Below are 12,911 nucleotides of genomic sequence, written 5' to 3'. Positions count from 1 at the left end.
CAGCCCTTTCCGCCCTGCCGCATGTGTCTCGGTAACTCGCTGTGATCGTATAGTCGTCAGTACTTTGCGTTGTGGCCGCAACAACCCCGGTTCGAATCCGGTTCACGGCAGAATAGGGGCGTCTGCTTTTACTACTCGCACGAATGAAGGCAAAAAAAAGCCAATCGACGTGAACGAACGGCGCTTTACAGAGGAGTACTGCCTGATTGGATCGTTGATGAACGACAGAGGCCACTCCGACCTCTTCTCGGTTTTCTTCAATGACTTACTAAGGATCTTCTTCACATTCGCCCATGCAGGGGAAGCCAGTTACACCAAAGCAAACGCAGGAAAGTGCATTTCAAGCAGAGACCAGGAGGGACTTGTTTACACCGAGAGTGGGCGGAGAATGGAACAATGCTCCCAGCCCTGTTGCTGGAGCCGATTCTTGATGAGCTCTTGGGCTCACTAAGAGGCCCCCGCTGGATGCTAATCTTTCTGTTGTTCTTGCAGGTCCTGCGCTGCTTTTGAGCCGACAGAGCTCGTCCTGGTCTGTCGGCACAGCCCAATTGCAAAAGATCGGCTCCGCGTACAGAAGGAACGTGCGTTTGGTACAAGAGTGCACGAAGGCACCGGAAATACATTGGGAACAAATGACCGGTCGCTCAAGACCTCTGTGAAGTACAGGAGCGTGCAAAACGAGGCTGTTTCCGCCCGGTCTCGAACCGGGGACCTTTCGCGTGTTAGGCGAACGTGATAACCGCTACACTACAGAAACCTGCAGGGACGGTTGCTGGTGTCTCGCTTGCGTTTCGGGCTGAGAAAGGGACGCGTCACTTTAGGCAGGGGGCGCTGGAGAGAGGAACAAAGGGCGCGATGAAACAAAATGCCAAAACCCGGGATCGAACCAGGGACCTTTAGATCTTCAGTCTAACGCTCTCCCAACTGAGCTATTTCGGCGGTGCGCAAAGCCCACAGCCACCTGCTCCAGCCTTCCTGTGTTGTGGCATGAGCGCACCAAGAGTAGCGGGAGAGTGTTGCAGGAACGTCACTCAGAAGGAAAGCCACCCAGGTGCGCCCTCTGAGCTCTGTCCAGCACATCTTCCTCGCATGGACTCCTGCCTGCGAGGGGCAGGAAACAATTAGCAAGAACAGAACGACACCCCATGGGTGTCTCATGACCGCACCTTAGGTTGTGACACGTGCAGGTGTGAGGGGTTGCCGGGCTACTTTTGAGCAGAGCTTGGGCGGAGGGGGGGCGGGAAAGCAGACAAAGAGGTGACACCTCAAGGTCTGCACGATCACAGCTCTCCGCCGCCCCAGGCTTCCGCTCGATAAGCTACTGGACACACCCGCCCCTCCTCACACAGACCGTGGAAAAGCCCCCGAGTGGGAGGGCTCTCTCTTCCTCCCAGGAGCTCTTGGACACGACGCACAGACAGGTGTGGGGAGCCGCCGCCTGCAAACACGGCTCCAGGCAGGACTCCGCTCCGCAGGAGCCGCAGAGCAGAGGAGATGGGGGCAGCTTAGCTCCCATGTAGAGACCTGAGCTGTTGTTGCTGTGGATGCTGTCTTTTCTGTTCTCGGGGTAGGACATCAGGAAGCACATTGAAGCGTTGCGACATGCACTGTACAGATCCCACCACTACTGGGCCCGATTTCCCCGGATCGAAACCGGGCGGACACAGGCCCGTTTCGTTTGTTGCCACGCACACTGTTTGGGGATTCGCCTAGCGCTGTGATCGAACAGACCCACTCACCTCTTAGTGTGGCGGGATCTGCACAGTGGATGTCGCAGCGCATCCTGCTTTCACTTCAATGCATGTCCTGATGAACCCTGGTCTCCCGCGTGACAGGTGGGGATACTTGCCACTATACTAACGAGGAAGACATCGCTCTCTTCTTAGTGTGCAAAACACTTACTTGCAGCATTGTGGGTGCTGTGGTTTAAATGCTATTGGTTTGTGAACAGAATACCCCTATTCCAGTGCATTGTGCCACATTAAATAAACACACGAGAAAAAGAGATTCAGAACGCAAAGCTGTGTCAGTGTTCTGTGTAAAAAATCGGTTTGAACATCATGGGAGCTGTTTTTAATAAGCTGCTGAGTAAAGAATATTTTAATCTTCCTGCTGTCAGTAGTATTGTGCATATAGTTGACTCTTACCTGAATGAAAACAGGACGTAAAGGAAGGGTTTCAGAATTCAGACAAAGCTTTATTCCCGTGCTTACAGTCCGAGTAATTGGAGACTGCGCTATTCTGTTGCCTATGGTCATATACGGGTTTTTCGCATGAAGCCGTATTGAACAGCATTTCTCGCGTTGTGAACTTGTGTATACAGCGGTCCCCCGGGTTCCACTTAGTGCGTAATTACGCATCGATGAAAAACCGGAGGTTTAAAAAAAGATAATTAGCTCACTGATACTTTGATGTAGAGGCTGTGGAAATATCCACGTCGTGGTCTTTAAAATGCATTTGGTTTGAAGGCGTTCTGTGCTTCCGTTGCGAAGATATGGACAAAAGAATATTCGTGCTTGGTCCAAAAACTGTAATATAAACGAAAAAGTAAAGGCTGAGAAAGCATTCACAATGTATTTTATGCACAAAGCAAGTATTCTCGCGAATCTAAGAGGTTTCGTGTAAACGCTACAGGCGTGGCAAAATCGTTTTCGAACTTCAAGCTAACTTTACCCCGGTGCTTAAAACTACAGCAGCAGGAGAAACAATAATGGCAACAACATGTTTGGAGTTCGGCATTTCATTTATTCTGCGGAAACATCGTATGGGAATGAACTGCCTGAGATAAAAGAGTAATTGCGGCTTCAGATCGTTTTACAGAGCATTGCGTTGTTCTGTTCATGCTGACTACACGCTTTAAATTTGTCATTTACTGCAAGCGTTGCTTTTCCAGGTTTTTCTGAAATTCCTCGCATTTGAGCCAGCACTAAAATATTTCATTCCCGTCGCTGAATACATCGTGGAAACGGTATTTGCAACGGAATGCTGTCACACTCTTTGTTATTCGGTTCTGAAGTTTGAAAATGAAAATAAAACGGGGGTCACCTCATAGGCTTGAAAGAAGTCCAAGCAGCATAAAAACCCGAGAATTCTCACAAATTGCATTGTGCTGCACCTTTCTTCTGCTGCTGTTATAAATCAGCCTTAAACATTTGAATGCATACCTTACTGCTGCTAATCACATTCACGTGTTTACGAAGCTTTTTTCTGTCCGTTAAGTTTTTGCTAAGCAGTTTCTCCGTTTTCCTCGTATTGTGATTGTCAGCGAGCACAACAAGACTGAAACAGTGTAAAGGCAGGTAAAAAAGACAGGGTAAAACGCCTGATTGTCGGGAGTGGGATTTGAACCCATGCCTCTATTTGGAGAGCGAAACACAAAGCTTAAAAGACACAAATCGGTGAATTTGCTGTTTTAAACCGCTCGACTATCCTGAAGAAATGGGTGCTGAGTGAACCAGTCGCATCCGATTTTCCGTAACTTTAGGACGATTGATACAACTGGACGAACAATTTGTGGCGTTTAGCATGACATGGAAAACGGTACCGGAGCATTCGGGTCCGGACTACCAGACTCAGAAACAGTTTTTATCCCCGCACTATCAAACTATTAAACTCCCAGCCTCTCTCACTCTCTCCTCACCTCTCACCTATGACCTGAACCTCACAGTGCCTTCTTTCTTACCAAAAACCCAAACACACATTGAAAATCTACCTCTACCTTACATGTCAAAAAGCTCACTCCCCATCATTTCTATCCCTTTATTCCATTCTTTTGATGCATGTTTTTGCACATAACCTGTTACCTTTTTGTTGTTTTGCACACTGCCCATTGTTTTTTTTTTTTGCACATCGGCTGTTGTCTCTATCTTTCTTTTGTTATACAATTGTATTGTTGTTGTGTTTTTTTCTTGTACTACTTATGTCCGAGAGCTAGCTAAATAGCATTTCGTTATACCATATACCTGTGTATGAGTATAATGACAATAAACTTGGACTTGAACTTGAACTTGACATAGTCTTGCAGGCAGTATATTATTTTATCGTTTACTCGTTTAAAAAAACATGGTCTTCTTGTTCCTAAGTCAGATTTTTAGTGCTTTCGAACGTTACTTCCAACCTGGACTGACAGCTCACCCGATCTGTTTGTGATCAGACCATGGAGTCGGGGGCTGTACCAAGCGCACGTTCCTTCCCAATGCTGAGGCGATCATTCGGAAGATAGGTGTGAAGAGAGACAAGCTTTGTCGACTAAAAAACAAGGCAGGATATGCAAGAATATTAATCACTGGCGACAGTTATGTTCTCTTACTATTGAGACTCCTACATTGCAAGTTTTTTTGAAGACTTTGAAACAGGCATGGGTGGGGTTTGAAACCACAATCTTCAGTTTACAAGACCGACACCTTATCACTTGGCCACTGGACCTTCGAGAAAGCATGGGAATAATGTTGTTCAAATTATTTTTTTCTGAATCTGGTTTACATCGCCTGGAGGCAGCAACAACAGTAAAAGGGATACTTAACAAGGAGATACGCTGTAGCAGTGCGACTCCAACAGATGCTCCTGAAGAGACTGGAGGTTTAAGCCAGCTCCTTAGAGCGCTCGGCCACGTTACTCTCAACAGCGGCTCTTCAGCTCTTGTTGTTTGACCTAGTGTTTTTATAACGCGTGGAATTGACCGCAACTTCGTTTTCTGAGATGCTTTCTCTCACGTTGTGAAATCTCGACCTCTTTGGCATCTCTGGCTATAGTTCTTCTGTAGAGCAGGCTTTCACACCTCTGCTTATAGTGAAGTCATTTTATTTTTACAGGAAGACCCATTCCATAACGATCTCTCCTGTTTTAGAAATGCTTCATAAGGCGTGTTTGATTCAACGGACAAACAGTATACTAATTGTACAATGTAGATTTATCCGGCATTCATACTGGATTTGAGTGGGATTCTGAAATACTTCTTGCAAAGGTATTCAGACTTTCTTGAACCTATAATAAAAAAACAGACCTGAAACTTCCTAGCTTCCAATCTCTGATGTTGCTGTCCTTAAACTCGGACGTGATGTTCTGCAGACGTGTGCATAATGTCCTGTTTTCTTACAGTGTAGACATTTTGCTGTTCACGCTCCGCATTCATCTGCTTTGTGCATTGTTAGTCCGCACCTTTAACATGTAATGTCAGCCGTCCCCTGTTCTTCTATTTCTCTAGCATGACTGCGTCCGGCTGCTCGGCTTTTGTTTGTAAAGTTTGAGCGAGCGCCCCGTTCAGTGTCACTTTGTCACTGTGGTCAGAAAGCATTCTTGATTCTGCTTGAGCTGCTTCATGAATTCTAGCGACTGTAAGAGCTCTTTCTAAAGTCAGCCCTTCCTCCTGCAGCAATTTATAGTCTCTTATGTGCACATTTTTCCACAAGTTGATCTCTTAACATGTCAGTTTCCAATACTCCAAAGTCACACGATTTAGCCAGTTCTCTTAGTGCAGTCACAAAAGCAACAACAGATTCGTCCTGAGACTAAGTTCTCTGCCTAAATTTATGCCGTTCCAAAACCACATTTCTCCGCGGTGTAAAGTAAGCGTCTAAGGCAGCTACAGTCTGTTCATATGTACCTTTTTCTCCAGGGAGGTTGGCGAAAATCCGCTGCACGGGAGCCCCGATACAGTGCAGTAGTGTAGCCCGTCTCACGGCATCCTGAGCTTCTGTAGATCCACTGGCTATTTAAAAAAATCTGTACGACTCCATCCATATCTTGTATTCCGTATACAAATACGGAGCTCCGAGGTTCAGTAGAAATGGTGGAAAAAGCTGAGCATAAGCAAAGCTTCTCGGCGCGGCTGCCATATCTTCCATGGCGCAAGCTAAACGAAAAGTCCGAAAATTCAGAAAGTTCGTTTCTACCAGCAAGAGAACTAAAATCAGCAGTGTTCTGCTCGCTTTGAGTCCGTTAACCACTCATCTCTCGTCGCCATAAATGTTGTGTATCTTAATAAAGAGACGTTTTCATATTATTTTAACTATTTTATTAACTACACAGATCACGCCCTTACACCATATATTCCCGCCTTCTACTCTCTCAATCTGTTGTCTCGCGATGTCTACTCACTATACTACATTAAGCATGACTTCTTGTTGCAGTTGAGCTCAAAGCTGGAGATGAACTCCATATTCTACCGCCGTAACTAGTCCGAAACGTAGTACACAGTACACACTTTTTAAGTGAACTCAGGTTGTTAAAAAATTAAACCAGCGCCCTGTCACAGAAACGTACCCCAGTCTCCCGCGCAACAAGCGGGGGTACTCAGCACTATACTAACGAGGAGCGCTTGTCTGCAGCTGAGCGTCAGCTCTGTTTACTGTCAGCAGTCATTTCCTCATTTCTAAAGACTTTTTCACTTGCTCTCAGCTTTTAAAGACGGTCATAAACGCTCAAGAAGTAATTCATGTCAGTTGGAAGTCTGTTTCTGTTGTCTCAGCTCTTGATAAAGAAAAGCCGTGCGTGGGAGACTCCCTCTCTGAAGAAGTTTGCCGTCACCCTGCGAGGGAGAAGAGCCATCAATCACCGAGGCAACCACTGAGACAGTTAACATTAAACACGTGAAATGCGAGATGTTGTGACTTTTTTCCCGCTTAAGGCTTCTATCGTTTCTACTCTAACGAGAAAGACCTCTTTATTAGAAGTGAGATTTTAACAAACGTCTCCAGGGTTAACTGCGACCTGAACGCAACGCCTTAGACCACCAGCCATCTTGCCTGTGGTACTTAGAGCAGCGCTCAAAAAAAATGATCAGAACCCGAAAGCGCTTCTTATGCGGATCAGTATATTCCGATACCACTGGTTCTGCAGAAGAAATAAGAAAAGCCGAACTCAAAGCAGTGTGTTGCCATTACGGGTACTCTGCAGCTGCTTTAAGATCTACTCACACCGTGTTGCCATTAAGGCTACCTAGTTAAAAAAAAAACTTATCGTCATCTTTTTGAACGTGATTATTAGACACCCGTTAAATCTCCACCGAGGTTTCTTGAGAGATCGTTCAGCGACCGAGTATTAAAAAACTACGTTGCTTCTAACCTCTGCTCTCACTGTAAACTCGGACGTGATGTTCTGCAGATGTGCAGTGTGCCTTTCCTCTTGTCGTATTCAAGAGTACTCACTGTGTGCGCTCCTCACTGCGTGTTCTGTACTCTACTGTGATTTAATTTAGATGATTACGTGGAGTAGAGTGACAAGATCTACTTGAACATTTTCGGTTTGTGAAATGAAACACTAAATACAGTACTGTAAATACAAGTAATGGACATTTAAAATAACCACAGTACAGCTAGAAGAGTGAAAGATAAGAGACTATTTAGAATGACATTCACAATAGACTTAAGAACAGCACAACCGCCCGAAGAGGGACTTGAACCCTGGGCCCTCAGATTAAAAGTCTGATGCTCTACCGACTGAGCTATCCGGGCTCTGAAAGAAAGTCGACACTGTCGGGATCCTCGCAAGTCACCTGTCTCTTGTGCCGAAGAGCAGTCATACCGGACCCGTCTGGAATGACCACTGACAGACTTTATCCAGAAGCGACGGCACCACTTCCAGTAGAATGAGTGAGAAATACAGCATGACATGGGTAGTTAAGGGGCTCCCACAATCCATCTTTCCTCACATTACTAATTTTTTTCAATAGCATTTTGACCTTTTTTCACATTCAGATTTTTTTCACATTTAATAAAATCTTTTAATCAACAACATTAAAAAGAAAACAAATGGAACATTTTTGGGAACAATAATTAAAAAAAAAACGTTCAATGCCTTGGTTGTTTACGTGTGCACACCCTTTATAAAGGGAGTTGCAACAGTGCTGAAATGTAAAGAGCATTTCTGTAGAGAAAACAGCATTTTTTCTGCCTTGATGTTAAGCTTAGGGAGCCTGTCTTTTAGAAATTCTATTTTATAACACCTTGCACAGCCTCCCGGCAGACTAACAAATATTTTTTTGGAGAAATTGGCTCACACACCGGAAGACACTAACGTTTATTTACGTTAGAGTATGTGAATAACAGTTTAACCGAAAAAGTTTGTAATTGTGATTTTGTTAAAATTCAATAAATCGTCTATCATCAGTAAGTAATTATTAAGAAAGTGTTTTCTTTCATAAACTATAAGACAATTTAGAGAGTTTATAGGTCATAAACGTCGGTTATGTTCTTTTAACTCTAGCATTCAGGATCCAAACCCAGGTGCGGACGGTTGTGTTTCTTGAATCTCTTGTAATCATCAAAAGTCGATATGTAGTCCTTCAGTACTTTCTCGAGTTGTGGCATGGATATTTTATACGATCAATACTTGTCATGCTCTTTTGCATTTTCATTAACAAACGGCAAAAGTTCAAAGTGTGTTTATGGCTGTGCTTCACATCTACACGAGAGCACTTGTAACAGTACAGGACACGCAGTGAGGAGTTCGTGAAGCTTTCAGTTTAGTGCGGAGATCAGAAGGAGGATTCGCTCGCTGAATGATCTCTCAAGAAATCCCGGGTGAGATTCAAGAGGTGTTTTCTGCAACAGCCACGGCAAGTGTGAAGCAATCTCTGGATTTCCTGAATTTGAACTAAATTATTAGGGTTAGGGTTAGTTCAAATAATTTAGGATTTAACAGAACTAAATGAGGTACATTTAAAACAGCAGCGCAACTCTGCAGCACGTCGAGTGTGCCTGCATTTAGTTGTGTAAACCTGGCTCTCTCTGAACACAAGGAAAGAGTTCTCACTCAACAAAAGATTGCGATGTGAGTACTGTAATATAAAGCACCTGGAGATGCCAGGGATTGAACCAGGGACCTCATACATGCGAAGCATGCGCTCTACCACTGAGCTACATCCCCGAAGGCAAAGTAATGGAACAGACTTGTCCAGATGCTCACTGATCACAATCCACCACTCACGAAGAATGCCTGCAGTTTCCCACTTTCGCGTTTCCTCTACTACAGAGTAAATGCATGGGAATGAAGAAATAAGGAAGGAAAAATAATCGCATTGAAGCTTCAAGAGACTGGGCACAAATTAATCTATTATTTTTGTATCCAGTCATACGTGCGACGGTGGTTAATTCCCAGACGGGGGAGTGCTTTTTTTCTACCTTCTTACTCGACTGTCTTTCAATTCTGTTTTATTTGAAAGCTTTTTGCATCTTTTAAGTGCTCTTGATTAAACTATGCATAGAAAAACAGCACTACTGATGATTTTCATGGACCGATGTACACTTGTTCTGTACAACTCGAGTGATAAAGCCCTGTCTGCAAATATTGTAGAAGAAAATAAAAGGGTGAAACAACGCCCCACCACAGGAATGGTAACAGGAAGGATCGTGTTCTTATTTGATAAGTCCTTTTGAGATGTCTTGTCAATGCACACAGGCGTTAGAGCTGAATAATTTACTTTTAGTGGTGTTTTTAAACAAAGATGGAACATGTTATTTCTATACCAGGAAGAAAGGAGCAGATTTTAACTTTAAGAGGCAAAAACGACACCTTATCAAAGCTAAAATTAATTAAAATGACATTACAGCAAAAGAGTGGAGCCTTGAGTGAATAAGATTAGTTTTCATTGGACGTCTGTGTCTCCATAACTTTGTAGGTGAGAGAGAGGATTGTGACAATTTGCAGGTGCTTCTCGGAAGTGCGTTGGTGGTACAGGCGCCTTCCAAATAATTGAGTCGGGTTTGAATCCCAGCCAGTACAAACCCAAATCTTTTCAAGATAATTTGTTGTCCGCTAACACATCTTTTGAAACACTACAACAGGTAACACCCCGTGTGAAACATCATGAACATCTGTTAAAGCCTGAGTTTTACATACTCTAACGTAAATAAACGTTAGTGTCTTCCGGTGTGTGAGCCAATTTCTCCAAAAAAAATATTTGTTAGTCTGCCGGGAGGCTGTGCAAGGTGTTATAAAATAGAATTTCTAAAAGACAGGCTCCCTAAGCTTAAAATCAAGGCAGAAAAAATGCTGTTTTCTCTACAGAAATGCTCTTTACATTTCAGCACTGTTGCAACTCCCTTTATAAAGGGTGTGCACACGTAAACAACCAAGGCATTGAACGTTTTTTTTTTAATTATTGTTCCCAAAAATGTTCCATTTGTTTTCTTTTTAATGTTGTTGATTAAAAGATTTTATTAAATGTGAAAAAAATCTGAATGTGAAAAAAGGTCAAAATGCTATTGAAAAAAATTAGTAATGTGAGGAAAGATGGATTGTGGGAGCCCCTTAACTACCCCATGTCATGCTGTATTTCTCACTCATTCTACTGGAAGTGGTGCCGTCGCTTCTGGATAAAGTCTGTCAGTGGTCATTCCAGACGGGTCCGGTATGACTGCTCTTCGGCACAAGAGACAGGTGACTTGCGAGGATCCCGACAGTGTCGACTTTCTTTCAGAGCCCGGATAGCTCAGTCGGTAGCACATCAGACTTTTAATCTGAGGGCCCAGGGTTCAAGTCCCTCTTCGGGCGGTTGTGCTGTTCTTAAGTCTATTGTGAATGTCATTCTAAATAGTCTCTTATCTTTCACTCTTCTAGCTGTACTGTGGTTATTTTAAATGTCCATTACTTGTATTTACAGTACTGTATTTAGTGTTTCATTTCACAAACCGAAAATGTTCAAGTAGATCTTGTCACTCTACTCCACGTAATCATCTAAATTAAATCACAGTAGAGTACAGAACACGCAGTGAGGAGCGCACACAGTGAGTACTCTTGAATACGACAAGAGGAAAGGCACACTGCACATCTGCAGAACATCACGTCCGAGTTTACAGTGAGAGCAGAGGTTAGAAGCAACGTAGTTTTTTAATACTCGCTCGCTGAACGATCTCTCAAGAAACCTCGGTGGAGATTTAACGGGTGTCTAATAATCACGTTCAAAAAGATGACGATAAGTTTTTTTTTTAACTAGGTAGCCTTAATGGCAACACGGTGTGAGTAGATCTTAAAGCAGCTGCAGAGTACCCGTAATGGCAACACACTGCTTTGAGTTCGGCTTTTCTTATTTCTTCTGCAGAACCAGTGGTATCGGAATATACTGATCCGCATAAGAAGCGCTTTCGGGTTCTGATCATTTTTTTTGAGCGCTGCTCTAAGTACCACAGGCAAGATGGCTGGTGGTCTAAGGCGTTGCGTTCAGGTCGCAGTTAACCCTGGAGACGTTTGTTAAAATCTCACTTCTAATAAAGAGGTCTTTCTCGTTAGAGTAGAAACGATAGAAGCCTTAAGCGGGAAAAAAGTCACAACATCTCGCATATCACGTGTTTAATGTTAACTGTCTCAGTGGTTGCCTCGGTGATTGATGGCTCTTCTCCCTCGCAGGGTGACGGCAAACTTCTTCAGAGAGGGAGTCTCCCACGCACGGCTTTTCTTTATCAAGAGCTGAGACAACAGAAACAGACTTCCAACTGACATGAATTACTTCTTGAGCGTTTATGACCGTCTTTAAAAGCTGAGAGCAAGTGAAAAAGTCTTTAGAAATGAGGAAATGACTGCTGACAGTAAACAGAGCTGACGCTCAGCTGCAGACAAGCGCTCCTCGTTAGTATAGTGCTGAGTACCCCCGCTTGTTGCGCGGGAGACTGGGGTACGTTTCTGTGACAGGGCGCTGGTTTAATTTTTTAACAACCTGAGTTCACTTAAAAAGTGTGTACTGTGTACTACGTTTCGGACTAGTTACGGCGGTAGAATATGGAGTTCATCTCCAGCTTTGAGCTCAACTGCAACAAGAAGTCATGCTTAATGTAGTATAGTGAGTAGACATCGCGAGACAACAGAACGAGAGTAGAAGGCAGGAATATAAGGTGTAAGGGCGTGATCTGTGTAGTTAACAAAATAGTTAAAATAATATAAAAACTTCTCTAAATTTAGATACACAACATTTATGGTGACCAGAGATGAGTGGTTAACGGACTCAAAGCGAGCAGAACACTGCAGATTTTAATTCTCTTGCTGGTAGAAACGAACTTCTGAATTTTCGGACTTTTCGTTTAGCTTGCGCCATGGAAGATATGGCAGCCGCGCCGAGAAGCTTTGCTTATGCCCAGCTTTTTCCACCGCTTCTACTGAACCTCGGAGCTCCGGATTTGTATACGGAATACAAGATATGGATGGAGTCGTACAGATTTTTTTTTAAATAGCCGGTGGATCTACAGAAGCTCAGGATGCCGTGAGACGTGCTACATTACTGCACTGTATCGGGGCTTCCGTGCAGCGGATTTTTGCCAACCTCCCTGGAGAAAAAGACTGTAGCTGCCTTAGACGCTTCCTTTACACCGCGGCGAAATGTGGTTTTGGAACGGCATAAATTTAGGCAGAGAACTTAGTCTCAGGACGAATCTGTTGATGCTTTTGTGACTGCACTAAGAGAACTGGCTAAATCTTGTGACTTTGGAGTATTGGAAACTGACATGTTAAGAGATCAACTTGTGGAAAAATGTGCACATAAGAGACTATAAATTGCTGCAGGATGAAGGCTGACTTTAAAAAGAGCTCTTACAGTCGCTAGAATTCATGAAGCAGCTCAAGCAGAATCAAGAATGCTTTCTGACCACAGTGACAAAGTGACACTGAACGGGGCGCTCGCTCAAACTTTACAAACAAAAGCCGAGCAGCCATGCTAGAGACATAGAAGAACAGGGGACGGCTGACATTACATGTTACAGGTGCGGACTAATAACGCACAAAGCAGATGAATGCGGAGCGTGAACAGCAAAATGTCTACACTGCAAGAAAACAGGACATTGTGCACATGTCTGCAGAACATCACGTCCGAGTTTAAGGACAAGTATCCTTTTTATTGTTGTTGCTGCCTCCGGTTTACATTTGGCGATGTAAACCGGATTCAGAAAAAAATAATTTGAACAACCTTATTCCCACGCTTATGTGAA

At 43.8% G+C, this 12,911-nt stretch overlaps 4 non-coding genes across 4 annotated transcripts; all 4 read right to left on the bottom strand.

The window, feature by feature from the left end:
- Nucleotides 1-684: 684 nt before the first annotated feature.
- On the bottom strand, nt 685-757 carry trnav-aac (transfer RNA valine (anticodon AAC)). Its single transcript has one exon. It is a non-coding gene; the product is annotated as a tRNA-Val (tRNA).
- A 109-nt stretch (nt 758-866) lies between these two features.
- On the bottom strand, nt 867-939 carry trnaf-gaa (transfer RNA phenylalanine (anticodon GAA)). Its single transcript has one exon. It is a non-coding gene; the product is annotated as a tRNA-Phe (tRNA).
- A 6,439-nt stretch (nt 940-7,378) lies between these two features.
- trnak-uuu (transfer RNA lysine (anticodon UUU)) lies at nt 7,379-7,451 on the bottom strand. Its single transcript has one exon. It is a non-coding gene; the product is annotated as a tRNA-Lys (tRNA).
- A 1,342-nt stretch (nt 7,452-8,793) lies between these two features.
- On the bottom strand, nt 8,794-8,865 carry trnaa-cgc (transfer RNA alanine (anticodon CGC)). Its single transcript has one exon. It is a non-coding gene; the product is annotated as a tRNA-Ala (tRNA).
- Nucleotides 8,866-12,911: the final 4,046 nt, after the last annotated feature.

Source organism: Lepisosteus platostomus, chromosome 5, assembly GCF_059453375.1.
Source record: "Lepisosteus platostomus isolate fLepPlt1 chromosome 5, fLepPlt1.hap1, whole genome shotgun sequence".
Taxonomy (NCBI): domain Eukaryota; kingdom Metazoa; phylum Chordata; class Actinopteri; order Semionotiformes; family Lepisosteidae; genus Lepisosteus; species Lepisosteus platostomus.
This window is presented reverse-complemented; position numbering and strand designations above follow the sequence as displayed.